Consider the following 16,037-nt stretch of genomic DNA (forward strand, 5'->3'; position numbering starts at 1 on the left):
TTTAGGGACTGAGTCACAGGTAAATTTCCTGAAAACTTAATATGTGGACATATAAGCTGACTCTAGCACACAAAACAAAATCAGTCAAAATATGATGTAAAATTAATCCAAACTATCTCACTGAGGGAGCCACAAGGGAGGAGGGAATTGGCACCTGTTTCTCAATGAGACCTGCTGGTTGAAGTCACGAGGTGCAGGACGGCTCCTGGTTTCTGACCCCCACTACCTTGGAAAGCCTGGATCTGCAGCCCTGTCTCCACCTACCTCTGGTCCCTGGGTTCTGAGAGTGCAGGTGGATGCTGCAGGGTCATGCAGGGCATGGAAGAGAGGGCTTAGCTATAAAAACCCATCTATTTCTACCTCTTTTTCTCCTTCAAACTGTACTCGGCCTCAAATTGGCCTCCCTCTTACAGTCTGTTACATTCTATTCCAGTTAATACGCACAGAGGTATTCCACCCAAGATAACCTAAACCCCTTCCTGCTCCACTCCCTCCTCCCTCCAGCCTGTCAGACCTGCTGCTATCCTACTCTGTGTCTAGCACAGTATCACAGATGGAGTCAGACTGTGATATACAAATATAAAATGCCACCCGAGCAGACCCAGGGAACACATATCCATACATTTGTCATACAATATATCTGAAATGATGCTATTATTAACAGTATTATAGGTCCTATAATCCATACCATATGTAGGGTGTGTATTTCTTACTGCACAGATGGCTTATCTTGAATTATCCATAAATTTCCTTTAAAGCCAGAAGAGCTGGTTTCCTATTTTGGGTGGTATGGTCTGAATTTTCAATTCCCTTCCCCAGAAATCATCACACATTGCCAAAGACATCTGGTCACTTACCTGGTAAATATAGGACTCCCCATGAAGTCATCCCAACACATGACCATATGACAGGTTTGCCAAACTAAGTTCTATAAAGCCACGAAATAGCCACTTCCTTTCTGTTCTGACTTCCTAAATTTTTCCTACCTACAGAGAAGTCACTTTCTTCTCTAGTTTTACAACAGCATAAATGCAGGTATTCTTGTTTTATTTATTTATCTGGAAACAAACAGTGATGTTTTTCTTCTTTTATGTGATGTTCTCAAATAGTTTTCCAGGCTCAAGTTTATTCCAGTTTCTAAAGTAATTTTTCTATCATACATTGCCATTCCAGATTTTGAACAGATCAATGGTGAAGCAATTGATTATTGATTCTGGCTTAACCTATTGTACCCAATATGTACAGATAGAGATTTTAGCCCAAGAGAAAAACTATTAAAGGCAAGTTTTGACTTTCTGTGTGTTTATTTTGCTATTAGATTCTTAGAACACAAAGGAATTGCAAAGCTATCTCAAAACTTTGTTCCCCCAAAGAAGTATTTCTAGATCTAGTGAAGCTAAACAAATACATTGAAAATTTTTTATCACAAGAACTTGTTGAGAATTCCCAACTTTTATGACTGCCTTAATCCATTCAGGCTGCCATAACAAATTATCATAAACTGGATGATTTTTAAACAACAGAAATTTATTGCTCACTCTTTAGAGGCTGGGAAGTTCAAGAACAAGGTGCCATCAGATTCAGTGCTGGTGACAGCCAACTTTCTGGTTCCTAGACGGTACCTTCTCACTATGCCCTCAAGTGGTAGAATGATAACGGGTCTCTCTTGGACCTTTTCTAGGAGGGCACTAATCCCTCATGACTCTCACGACTCCATCACTTTCCAAAGGCCCCACCATTTTTATTTATTTATGTAGTTTTTGGTACCAGGGATTGAACTCAGAGTTTTTCTACCATTCAGCTACACCCCACAGCCCTTTTAATTAATTAATTAATTTTATTTTGAGACAGGGCCTCTTTGTATTGTTCAAACTGGCCTTGAACTTGTGATCCTCCTGCCTCAACCTCGTGGGCCATTGGAATTGCAGATGTGTATCACATGCAGGCTGCACCCCACCTTCTAATAGTTTCAGCTTGGAGGTTAAGATTTCTAAATATGAATTTGGGTGGAACAAGATCATTCAAAAAACAACACTATGGAAATCAGGACAATGAAATACTCAAAACACCTCAAGATCCAGATCCCAAGCCCTAGATGCCCCCAGGTCTCCTTGATAAGACAGACAGGTCTGGGGCCTGACCACGATGTCGGGGCCAAAAAAAAAAAAAAAAAGTGGATCTGAATTGTTTTTGTAAGCATTCTTTTGTTTTATGATCATCTTCATATAAGGTTTAAACAAAGGAAAACTATTTCCAGTGGGTAAAACCAAAAGGCACATTCATTATCAAAGAACAAATCCCGTGGAGATCAAACTGAACCTCTGGGGCTCATCCTGCAATCAATATAGCTCTATTTTTTCTTCCTTTTGTATTTTCAGTTTATAGTAGCAATAAATATACTGGTGCATGAAATTTACTGGAGTATAATAACCACTGGCATTTCTGACCGGAAGCTGAACCGTGAAACCTCCTCCTTCCTCATTTTCATCAGCCCTGATAACATTGCAAGCCTTGATTATTAGTCCCCAAATGCCACTTAATTATAGATCTAATTGAAGGTCTCATGGCCATTCTTCTACACTGAGGTAAACTCAGCAAGGTCTTTGTAAAGTGATTCAGGGGAAGCCATGCCCACTCAGCCACTGAAGCCGCAATATGGCCATGCTTTAGGTTTATCTTTGTGGGGAACAGAAATCACCTAGCTGATATTTCTTTGTCCGACCTTTCACCTTCAAAATTAGGAAATAAGAACTAAGCTTAACACTGCAGAATTCAAATCATATTAGAAGAACACCTGTCTAAAGGTGTTTTCTACAGACATAGTTAAATGTGCATCCACCATATGCGCGTGCACACATGCGCACACACACACACACACACACACACACACAAATGTTGTTTGTTCTGAATATTGTTTTGAATTTTATCAAGCAGCAAGAGTGAAGGTATGAGAGTTATTAAGAATGTCAAAAAATGATTGGATGTTATTTATTGCTCAGCACATTATAGCTTACTTTCTTTTCTATTTTTATTTTTTTTCACTAATTCATTTTAATAAGGACTTCTCAAGGGTCATGGTAACCAATTACTTTTTTTCCTCTATTGAAGTTGTTCCTGTGTAATGTAATTGTCTCATGTAATTCTCTATTTGTGCTCTTTTACATGAACATTTGTAATACATCTTTGTTTTTCACTTAATGATTCAACTTTAGAAACACGAACTTAGTGCTATATGATGATACATCTTCGATAGTCTTTTATTTATAAGCTTCAGGAAAAAGAGGGGGAAGGCTTTGTTGTTTTCATCAACAAATTTCTACCATCTAAAATAGGCCTGGAGGGCTGGAGTTGTGGCTTAGTGGTGGAGCGCTTGCTTAGCGTGTGTCAGGCTCTGGGTTCCATCTGCAGCACCACATAAAAATAAATAAATAAAACAAAGGTATTGTGTCCATCTACAACTAAAAAAATATTAGAAATAGAAATAAAAAATAAATAAATAAAATGGGCTTGGCACTTAGCAACCACTCAAATATATAGATACAAATTTGCTATTTTATGACTACCCTGATCAGTCATATATTTACATATGATTTTATACCAGCTGGGATAATTAATGCCTTTATTTTTCTGGTGCTGGAGATCAAATGGAACCCTGGGTGCTTCACACCGAGCCACATCCAGAGCCCTTTCAATTTCTTATTTTGAGACAGTGTCTAAGTGGTTGTGTCTTCTTTAAGTTGCTGAGGCTGGTCTCAAACTTGTGATCCCCCTGCCTCAGCCTCCCAAGTTGCTGGGATTATAGGTGTGCACCACCACACTGTGCTTATCAATAGAAATTTTAAATAATTTTCATTTATACATTTGTGCCAATGAATAGGAATTTTTAGATAAAGAAAGGCTAATCTAGGCAAATAAAGTGATACTACCTAAAACATTGTGAAGGAAACAAAACAAAAAAAAAAGGATTTTCCTCGATGATGTGTTGCCACTTTAAAAATGAGCCATCATATTAAATAATCAATTTCCGTTCCTGCAGGTTACCTTATGCCTTACTCTTTTTATTTATTTATTTTATTTATTTATTTTTATATATAACATTTTTTTATTGGTTGTTCAAAACATTACAAAGCTCTTGACATATCATATTTCATACATTAGATTCAAGTTGGTTATGAACTCCCAATTTTACCCCATATACAAATTGCAGAATCACATCGGTTACACATCCACATTTTTACATAATGCCATATTAGTAACTGTTGTATTCTGCTACCTTTCCTATCCTTTACTATCCCCCCTCCTCTCCCCTCCCATCTTCTCTCTCTACCCCATCTACTGTAATTCATTTCTCTCCTTGTTTATTTTCCCGTTCCCCTCACAACCTCTTATGTGTAACACACAAATAGAATCATTAAAAAACTGACATCAATATCAGTAGGCTTATCTGTGCTTAGGACTGAAATGTAATATGTACCAGGTCTTAACCAATGCATTGGCCCATTCATTGATAGGATTATGTGTTTTTTGGTGTTAAATTTTTTTTCAGTTCTTTATATATCCTAGATATTAATGCTCTATCAATGTGTATGTGGTTAAAAATTTGCTCGTATTCTATAGGCTCTCTATTCATCTCATTGCTAAGAAGCTTTTCAGTTTGAATTCATCCCATTTATTGATTCTTGATTTTTATTCTTGCGCTATAAAAGCCTTATTAAGGAATTCAGGGCCTGATCCAACATGATGAAGATTTGGACCTACTTTTTTGTCTATTAGGTTCAGTGTCTCTGGTTTAATTCCTAGGTCCTTGATCCACTTTGAGTTGAGTTTTGTGCATGGTGAGAGATAGGGGTTTAATTTCATTTTTTGCATGTGGATTTCCAGTTTCCCCAGCCCCATTTTTTGAAAAGGCTCTATTTTCTCCAATATAAGTTTTGGCTCCTTTGTCTAGTATGATATAACTGTATTTATGTAGGATTGTCTCTGTGTCCTCTATTTTGTACCATTGGTGCCAATACCATGCTGTTTTTGTTACTATTGTTCTGTAGTTTAGTTTAAGTTCTGGTATAATGATGCCACCTGCTTCACTCTTCTTTTTTATTTATTTATTTATTTATTTATTTTTATTGGTTGTTCACAACATTACAAAGCTCTTGACATATCTTATTTCATACATTAGATTGAAAAATGACAAAATCATAGAATTTGCAGGGAAATGGATGGCACTAGAGCAGATTATGCTTAGTGAAGCTAGCCAATCCCTAAAAAACAAATACCAAATGCCTTACTCTTTTTAAAAACATTCAATGTTTTTCAGCATTCACTCTGATGATATACAGATTCGGTTTCTGCCACGTGTAAAACTGGGGAAATGGTCATTTCTATCCCACACGGTTATTAGAAAGATGAAAAGAAATGGGGTCTCTGGAGCCTTTGGACTCTGCTGGGCATAGCAGAAGGGCTTCCCAGAGAAGTGGTCCTCATTTCACTTGTCCCTATCATTTTCTCTGCTCCCAAAGCCTCACTCTCCTGACATGGCGGAGTATCAACAATTGCGGCAAATAATGCTATCCAGGGGCTGCTGCAGGGCTTCCCTGGGGTCTCAGGTAGGAGATGGAGAGCTGGAAAGCAGCTCACCGATGATCTCAAAGCAAGAGCTAACGAGGTTCTTTCACCAGCAACACTGCTTGGGCAGGTTCACAGACCTTGAAAGTACTCAGTTTCCAGTGAAATCTCCGACTAACTGTTTTTTTTTTTCGCTGTTATGAAAGAATGTGAAGGCCCAATTAGCCCAGGGGATTCAGGTTTATTGCAATGACACTGTTGGCTCCTGTTGGCTCCTGTTGGCTCCAGCCCCTGTGTCTGCCATCTCACAGGCACAGTTGGGACAGCATGGCCCAGAGAGATGCCAGTATCTGGCCTTCCCCTTTGACGGCTTTGCTGACAGTTTAAAAGCCAAGCAGCCCACAGGAGCAAAACAGAGGAGATTATTTGAAATCTGCTTCTGTGATCAGGAGAGACTTCAAAGAGGAAGGGTGCCTTGTCCTTTTCCGGTCTCACATAAACACTCAGGCAGGTACATAGGAGAGGGACGCGCAATTATCTCATGGCCCTGTCAGATCCCTGTGTGTCTGCTTCTCACCGCTTTATTTAGTCTTTTAGTTTAAGAAAAAAAACAAGGCTTAACACTTTTCTTGTAAATAAAGAAAGTGAGCCAGTGTTCCTCAGGGACCAAGCAAAATGTGGGATTAAATTGTAATCGAAAGGTCTTATAGAATAAACCAAAAGAATTATTTTTAATAGCAACGTTGTTAGATGTTAGGAGAATTATTCCTACATACCCTGCAAGAAGGTTGTATCAATTATATTTTTGGGGTCAAATCAGCAGTTAGACTACCAAACAGTGGATCTCCTAACACTAACTTAATTAAGTAATAAACTTTTGTCACATAATTATTTTTCTTCTTTCTCTAAATGAACACTCTGGGAGCCCAGGTCTAACATCAGAGGTCAGAAGAAGGACTTTGCTTCTCTATTCTCGGGTTGCATTTTCTTTGGCTATGGAAGGTGCACGAGAGTAATACAGAGTTTAGTAATTTAGAAAATTACTTAAAAAGTGTGATTTAAAAATATATATATATGATTTTAGGTATGTTACTTAAAATCATTGATTGTCTGAGTCTTCATTTGTAAAATGATAAAGATCACTGTCCTCACTACCAGCTCCCAAGATTGTCATAAATGTAGAAGTGGCATTTGAAAACTCAATTTGAAAGTAGAAAGTCATTACCTATTTATTCAGAGTGAAAATAATTTTCTTTAAGTAAAAGGTAACAATTTGAGTAAGTATTTATTAAGCAACCTTTAATTATAGGCAGTTTTCCAACACAGGGAGATATGTGTACATGCATATGAATTCCATCACATTCTCTCTGAATGATGCTGGGAAGGTAACCTAGGATCACTGAGCCTCAACTTCCCCATCTGTGAATTGGGGCAATAATAGCACCACCACCCCCTTAGAGCTGTGGGGATTCTGTGCAATCACATGTATCAAGCACAGTTTCCTTGGCTTGTGACCTAAATGACACGGGTGCAGGCACAAAGCACAATGCCAATAATACAGGAATACCTGGCACATGCATTTTTCAAATATGAAAGGAGCAGCAATGGTTGTCCCTTCCAGCCCCTGGGTTGTCATCTTCCTTCTTCAACTTGTCCCCTCCCCCAGCTAAATGCTAATTCTTATCTGCACAATCACACTGAAACAAAGTCTAAACCTCCTGGCCACAAGGGTGGACTAGCAAAAGATGAGAACATTTTTGAAAAGTTCAAAATGCTTCATAAATGCCAATGGGATCCATTGACAGGGCTTAAAACTACATCAGTGATTAGAGAATGTAAGGAGACACTCAGGTCCTGTAAAGGTGGGCTTGTCTGGTTAGATGTCACTGACTCTGTTGTAAGAAGTCGGAGGAACAAGTCCAGTCTCTTTGTATGTGGACATCAACCCCTGTTTTATTTTTATAATTTTCAGGATTTGGAAATGAAAATCATTTTTGTTTAGCTTTGTTCTCATGTTGAGACTTAATTAAGCTTGGTCCCCAAATTCAATTTCTGAGTTCATTCATATTTACTCCTAATAAATTTAACTAATTAGATTACATGTGCTGTTTTATAAATGGCAAACTAAAGCAATTTGGTTGATTCTAAATTTGATTATTTTTCTTTTTTATTTAGAAGCAAATTGTGGAAAACGTATCATGTCAGTGCTTTGGGGGGCTTACCATTAATGAGATTAAATCCATTGACTTTTACATGCTTTTCTTGTTGGTCTGGAACAAATTGAGCCTTACTGGTATAAGAGGGCTTGGCCTCACGTAAATAGACTATCATTAGCAATGGTGTTCTTGAAACGCTACCAATCTTGAATGCTCCTAGTAAGTCTGATGAGTGTTTATGAAGCATCTCCATCTCTCTCTGCTTCCTTCTTTTAAAAACTCCATAACTATCTTCTGCTAGTCTCCCCTATACACACAGAGTTTAGATTTGGGTGTAGCTGTGATTGACAGAGAAACAAAGTTAGCTATCAGTTCCAGGAGAGGGATCAGGAGGAAAAAAAATTTTTTTAAAGAATTCCAGTTACTTAAAGAGGTTCAAATGTGGCCCAGGGAAACTTCCAGACCTTGGGGTCATCTCAAGAAGGATGGGAAGACCAAAGTCTTCAATACTTTTGTGCTGATTGTACTTTTCACCTTTAGGACACTCGGGGAGCTTGGAACTTTCACATGCAGGATTTTTTTTAAGGTACAAGAAACTACTAAGAGAAGGAAGAAAGGAGAGTTCTTTTCTGAAAGAGTAATTGTTTTTCAGTCTTACAGCATTTGAGGAGTAGTGTCACAGGGGCTAAAAACCTCAAGTAACTCTTTTAAGTGTGTGCCTGTGTGTGGCTCAGTTAACAAACGAAAGCTGTGACCCATAGGGCTACCTTTCCGGTGCTCTTCCCACAATTCATCAGAACCCAGTGGTGTGATGGTCACCAGGGTGAGGATGACCTCAAACGCCACTTGGATGTGTGTTTCCTTTTTCTCCGACTTTCATCTCCAGAAGAGGCTCTTTCATTTTCTGTTCCCACAGTTTTTATTTGTTGTGCTTTTTGAGGGGACCACAAAATGTCGCTCAAGATTAAATTTCTCCTCAGAAAAGGAATGATGGCAAAGAATAGGCACTGAGGGCAGGAAGACAGTAATGGCACCCTCAGTAGTTGCAGAAATGGTTGTGATGGTGGGCCAATATGGGACATTAATGACATGCTACCCACGCAGCTGAGCAAGAAGTACAGCTGGTTAGCACTGTCAGAGGAGGCTCAGCTGAGCTGGATCTCTTGTCAAGACTGGAAGGAAGGAAGAGGTCAGAACCAAACGGTGGCAAGAGAGGCACAGGCCAAGTCCTGAGGTCATGCTTGAAGGTGCATCCAAGGCAAGGGTGGGGAAGACAGGCCACAAGTCCATTTCAACTGCTTTATGGACATGGTAATGATTCATCTTTCTATCACTCTAAAAGGTAAGCAGTTCAAAGGGTATTATAAATACAATTATAAAAGTTGTGGAAACAGTAAAATTTTAAAAAATAATCCTCTTAAAAGGTAAATTTTGTATAGGTTATAAGCTCTGAATTTCTGAAACACAAATAGTTTTATTGGGACTGTGATAAACTTATTCCATAGCAAATTCTGGCCTGAATTGATGTGAGACCTACTTATGATCTTTATGTATCCTAGCTGGCACGAGAATCTAAATGTTTCACTGCAGACATGACGTAATTATAGTGTATTTGCACAAACTTCAGTGTAGATTTTACATAAATTATAGCCTAAAACCATATGAGTTATCTAAAATTTTAAAAGTCTAAAATCTAAAATTTTTCTGGTCCAAGGATTTCAGAGAAGAGATTAAGGACTCAATTACAGATGACAAGGTTGAGGTTCTTGAGAAGTTTAAAAATACGACTTTCAAATAGACTCATGGCCCCAACACTCTACAGGTAGACTAAGTGATTATTGGTGGGACCAGGGGGGCAATCGACGAAGGCTAGGGTTGTGTGAGCAAAACTGAAAATTATTTTTGTATTCCAAACCTTAAATATTGCTCTGACTTTGATCAAAGATTATAAATGAAGCAAAATAAACACAAGCAACTCCCACGTGATGATTTGTGACGGCAAGGGTGGGGCATTACAGAGCCACTGCAGTCATGGGCCCTTCTGGGTCTGAACAGGTTCAATAGTGAAGGAGATCTGCTTCCTGTAGCTTCACTCATAGGTTCTGACTTTAGTATCTGGGGATAAGGAGAAGGAAGGAGGTAATCCAGTCATTTGGTTTCCTGAGGATTGTTGATTTCAAGGGCTAAAGAACCTTTCCAACGAAGCTTACAGGAAAGGTGGGGATGAGCCACGGTTAATTCAAGGACAAAGGACCCCTCAGCTGACCTAGCCCTGGACTTTCAGAATCTGGAATGTCATCAGATATTTTTTCTCCATCACTTCTCTGGGCTTTCGTAGTCTCTTATCTCATCTCCTCCCTGAACATCTGCTTCTTACTCAATGCATCTGACAGGTTCCAGCAGCACCGACTTGCCATTTGGCCAATTCTGGTCTTGTAGCCAGCTCTCCACTGTCCCCAGCCATCTGACTACAATTTCTTTCTTTGTGTTTTTGAGAAAGGGAGCTGAAACATGTGGTTCCTAGTACCATGAGAGCCAAGAGGGCAGGGTCACCCTACATAGGCATGGCCCCTGAGGTAACATCATTCCACAGGAGTGTATCTCGTCCGTGTATCTATGGATGGAGACTGGTTATACCCCTAAAATAATATTTTCACTCATTGTGCCAGAAATTCTTTGAGGGGCTTTACTTTGTCCATAACATTTTTTTTCTTTGCTCCCCCCAGGAGCAACATAGAATGAGCTTGTTCTCTTGATACCTAACAAATCTTACACTATCCTTTTCCTCCGGAGGTATTTTTGCTCTAGCAACCTCAGATATCTTTCATAAAACACGGTCGGTACGAGTTACTATCCAATTTGTCAGTGCTGCAGAAAGAATCCAACACAGATATAAAAATCCAGTTTTAACCCTAAACAGAGCATCTTCAGTTATGACAAAATGCATCTGACTATGGTATTCTGATCATGAAAAGCTTTTGTTCTACAAAATGTTTTCTGGGTATTGACAACATCCATACACATTCGTAATAAATTACTTCTGGTTCATTAGAAAAAAATGATAAATGAAATCTTTACAATACAAAAAAATTTCAATACATATTCCCTCTTGCATAGATCACATCTGTATTATCACATAAAGATTTCAAGAGAAAGATTTATGATAAACAGTTTGTTTTAACTTGTTTGATGGGTCAGAGGTAGATGCCTGTTATTTCTGAGGCTTTGTAACTTCTAGGTCATGTAAAGAAGCTTATGTGAAATAGAAAAAAAAAAAGAATTGTTTTGGTATCATCTTCCTCTGGCTCAGTTTAGAGGTGAATGAAGTCTTAAGAACAGAAAAAAAATAAATTGCCTAAAAGGCCTTGAAAACCTACCTCAAAGAGCTTGCAATTTGTTACCAGGCTTTCTCTTGGCCCTGTTGTTAAAAGCTTTTCTCTCATTCACTTGTTTATTCCTCCAAAGCTTAGTTTGTCATTTAAATCAAAATGATTTAGATGAAGAACTTGATCGGTGAAAATAAATTTACAGGTTTTCTCCTGCACAGAATATCTTATTTTTTAAGGTGATAAACTTAAAAATATGTTTGGTTCAATACTTGTGCTTCTCATTTCTCTTTCTAAATGATGGTGCGATGTTATGTCATTGGCTGGTAAATCACTGCAGCATTTCATTCCAGAGGCGACAGGATTTTTAATGGTCCATAAAATGACACCACATATATCAATCTAAACACATCTCACCTGCACACAGGTAGAAGGCAATATGAGCTCTGACTGATTTTTCTCCCTCTTGTTCCAATGAGTTTGGAAGGAACTCGAATGTTTTCGGTTTCGTTGCATGAAATTTCCGTTGCGTTGTCATAAAGAGTAAGGTGAAACCACAATAGCCATTGCTCCTTCTGTGAGATTTGGTAGGTCTGCCATACTGTGAATAAAGAGCTAACACCTGGCAATAATAGCTGCAGGGCTCCACCAATATGGATGCAAGAAAACATGGAACATGCGAGATCAGTAGGAAATACTTCCCATAAAGTTATCTTATTCTATAGGAAGTATTTAATTTTCAGTCTAAGAGTTAATACAAGATCATGTCAAGGTGCCAGGAATGGGGTAATTCAGTGAAGTTGTTTGATTCAGTAGAGTTGATTCAGCACCCTTATGTGTTGAACAACCACAGCATCCATCAAATTGAAACCATGTTTAAAGTAATGTTATATTTGCATGATAAATAGCAAAGATCAATCAGTGTAAGTGCCTGGGATGTGATGAAAACTCAGTAAGGAAAAAGATATAATGAGAAATGTCCATGTCCTGCATAGAAACTGCTATGGTTTAGATCTGAGGTGTCCCCAGAAAGCTCAAGTATGAGACAATTCAAGAATGTTCAGAGGTGAAATGATCGGACTTTGAGAGTCATGATCTAATCAGTGGATTAATCCACTGATGTGAATTAACTGGGTGGTAACTGTAGGCAAATATGGTGTGGTCATAGGAAGGAAGGAAGTCATTAGGGGCATGACTTTGGGGTTATATTTTGTCCTAGTGAGTGGAGCTCTCTTTGCTTTCTGATTGCCATGTACTGAGCTTCCTCCCTCCACCATGCCCTTCTGCCATGATGTTCTGCCTCACCTCGGGGCAGAGCAATGGAGTTGGCCATCTAGGGATTGAGACCTTTGAAACTCTGAGACAAATAAACTTTTCCTCCTCTATGTTGTTCTTGTCAGGTCTTTTGATCACAGCAACAATAACAACAAGATTACTAAAACAGAGACAATGCCTGGAAGATGTTATGAAAAAATTAAAGAAAAGAGAAGACCAGGAAGAGTCCACTTTGAAACAAAGCTCCAGTAATTCTATTGCCTCAGTTATTGCACATCTATGAATTTTATATATGTAGAAAAATGCTTTCTGGTATATGATGTTCACTTCAAGTAGGAAAACAAAAAAGAGGAAACAATAGACACGTTCAATATCTGAGATGAGAAAATAAGTTTTGATGCATCCATCTAGCGAGATAATAGGTAGTCACAAAATTATGATGCTATAAAAAGATATTTAATGATAAGACTTAGTAAGTGATGAAAGTATATTTTAAAGTGTCATATATAATTTTACAGTATCTTGGTAGAAACAAAATACGTACCCTATAATATCCATGAATGAGTATCTGCCTAGGTGAAATTGTGAAAAGATATTTACTAAAATATTAATAGTGGCCATCTCTGGATACTGAGATTATAAGTGATCTGTCTTTTGTGATTCTTTGTATTTATATTTTCTAAAAGGAGAATAATTTAAAACTTGTGCAAGTAAAAATTAAAAAATTAAAATCAGGAGCAATGCAATATATCACAATCAGACAAAGACAGAAAATGAACAAGCCAAAATGTGGATAATTAATATCCTTAAATAGTAGACCATAAATGCTTTTATCTTCTCTCTCCTCTTGCTTATGTTTTCACAATTTTCCTAAACAAATGAACACAAATCAGTTTTGTCATACAGGGGTGAATACTCTACATTCCTTTGCTTTGTGTGACCCAAGTTCTTCAATCTTGATAAATTATAAAAATAATGACTTACTATGAGATTTTACAAAGCTTATGCTTTGAGAGTACCAATGACCTTTGTCTACTTGCCTCAGAGTTAAACATCCCTTGAATTCTCAAATAATAATAAAGACAGTTTCCTTTTCATTTAACTTTAACTTCTTGTGTAGCTGGTCACATACATGATTCATTTGGTGTCATGTTGGTAGAGGACCTAAGGGAGTATATGGGGTGAGAGCTACAAAGAAAAGCAGGTAGAGTTCTTGACCTTGAGGAGGTTACAATTTGCTGAGGAAAGAAAGATGTGTCTGCAATAATGGTTTGAATAGTATGTGTGGTTTATGGAACTTGGTTATATTAGGAGGGCATAATTAGACAGCATTTCAGAGTAACAAATAAACCAGGGCATATAAATATAATACAACGAGGAGTAAGAGAGATCATGGAAGTCATATCCTACCCTAAAGGGCCCCACTGTACTACTAAGTCAGTTTTAAGAGGGTCAATCCACTGTAGCAGACTTGAAGCATCACCCCAAAAGAACCATAGCATATGCCAAGAATCACACGAATGTGAATTTTTTTTTCCTCCACAAAATGAACCTTTACTGAGCATCTTCTTTGACTGCTTTTTATCTGGAGATTTCAGGCAATATGCCAACCAATGCCAACATCGTGGATTAATCCTCCTAAAATTTCTATTTTACTTTAAATAATTAAATTTTTTCAAAAAAGAAACAAAGAAAAATTTCTAAAATAATGAAATAAATTTCAGAACTAAATTCTGGGGATTGATTAATTCATAGATATTTTATTCAATGCCTACTAGGTGCTTCCATGGTTTTGTGTTACATGTCTACCATTATGGAGCCTATATTCTGCTGTGTTTGTGGGGAGACATACATAGAAGCAAATGTATACGTATGATACATACATATTGGGTTAGGGTGGAAGATATGAAGCAGGCAGGATAAGGGAACTGTCATGGTGCTGGGCATTGGTCATGATTGTCTTCAGTTCTATGAATGAGAACAGGCATGATCACATATCTTTAGAAGATTGTTCCAAGGGGGAAGTTAGAGTGTGTTTCATGAGTCTTAGGAACAATCACGGGTACAGTCTGGCAGGAGTTGGGTGACTGGAGGAAAAGTAATTGGAGCTGATGTGGGAGGTGGCAAGTACAGAATTTGGCTTTTGCTTTGAGTAGGTCTGAAGGTCACTGGAGGATATGAAACAGAAAGACTTGGATATCCAGAGGCCCATCCTAGCTGTTATGCTGTGGTGGACAGTAGAAGGTAAAAGGGCCGGGACAAGGCGGTTGGGGTATGGAAACCAATTAGAAGGCTCTCATGAAATTCTAAGCGAGAGAGATGATGATAGATTAGACAATGGCAGTTAGTGTTAAGAAACAGTTTGAATGTATTTATCACATTTCCTAGTGAATGTGGGTGTTAGGTAGACAGTTAAGCATGACTATCAGGGCTTTGTGATAAGCAATTAAAGTCTGAATCTGCCATATACTAAGATGGACTGGGGAGAAACAAATTTTGTATGCCTTCTTAAACTGAAACTAACGTCTTTGAGGTATTTCTAGCCTGGGATGACATACATGGAGTGGCACTCTCAGACCCTCTGAAGGATCCATTCAGCCGTACTGTTCTTTGACTCTGGAAGAAGAGTCCCCAGTGGAGGCTCTCCTCTTATTCTCCTTTTGCTTATCCCTTCCCATGGATTGAAGAATCCATGAGACCAAGAGAATATGTGCACTAAGAGTCCACTCTCCTTCTAGAACATTCTCCCAGTAACCAGAGCTCCAGATTCCTTGCCAATGGCTGCCAACCCACTCTTCAGGCTCATGTGGGCTTCTTCACTGGCTCAACCCTCTTTAGGTTGACTGTACCCTGTACGTGCCCCTAAGGTATCAGGAGCAGTTGGCATGGTGTTTGGATAGAGCTTATACATGCAGGCTGGGAAGTCCACACAGCACCCAGGAGGTCTCTCAAGGTACATTAGGAGTCCGAGAGGAGAAGGACGGGATGTTGGTTAAGTGTCATAGACTGGAGTAGGGCTCAGTCTCCCACACTCTCAGCTTAGAAACGGTGGAGTCAGAATTCTAATTCAGTCGCAGTCTTCTAGGTCATTATAAAGGTATATATGCCAAGCTAGGATATAGAGCTAATTTTCTTAGCAGTTTGTTAGCCTAATTAACAATATAAATTCGGATATTAGTAGTGTATGCGTTTTACTAGGTAGGTGTGGCAAGCAGACAACTAGGATTAGCATAGGGTACTTATCTTTAAGAGTGTTCCTGGGTCAGTCCTCTGTCCCATCTGTCAGGGTTAAGCCTCCTTCCCTAGGGAACTCCCTGAGCATAGGAATCCCACCATGTGATGATGGCCACCTAATTCTGGCATCTCATCAGCCTATGAGCTTCTAAAAAGGTATGCCGTCTTGGACCCTATGGATTCTGAAGAATGGCAAGCGAGTGGGTATATTTTCAAAAATGTTTATGGGGAAAAAGAAGGGAAGGTAGGGAAGGAAGGAAGCAAAGTAATGATTAATGTGACAATTAGAGCCCCAGTAGCAGAGACCAGATAGTCAGTGCTGCCATACTTGGAGGGACCAAGCAATGCCTTCTTTAACTGAAGCACGCTACACATTTAGGCATTTCAGCAGTAAATGTGCTCTTTAATGCTTCCTAGGAGTGGTCCAGCAGCCAGACAGTACCCCTGACCTTGGGCCAGCCAACCAACTTACCTGTTCTGGTCT

This window comes from Spermophilus citellus (assembly GCF_964194105.1).
Source record: "Spermophilus citellus genome assembly, chromosome: 11".
NCBI lineage: Eukaryota > Metazoa > Chordata > Mammalia > Rodentia > Sciuridae > Spermophilus > Spermophilus citellus.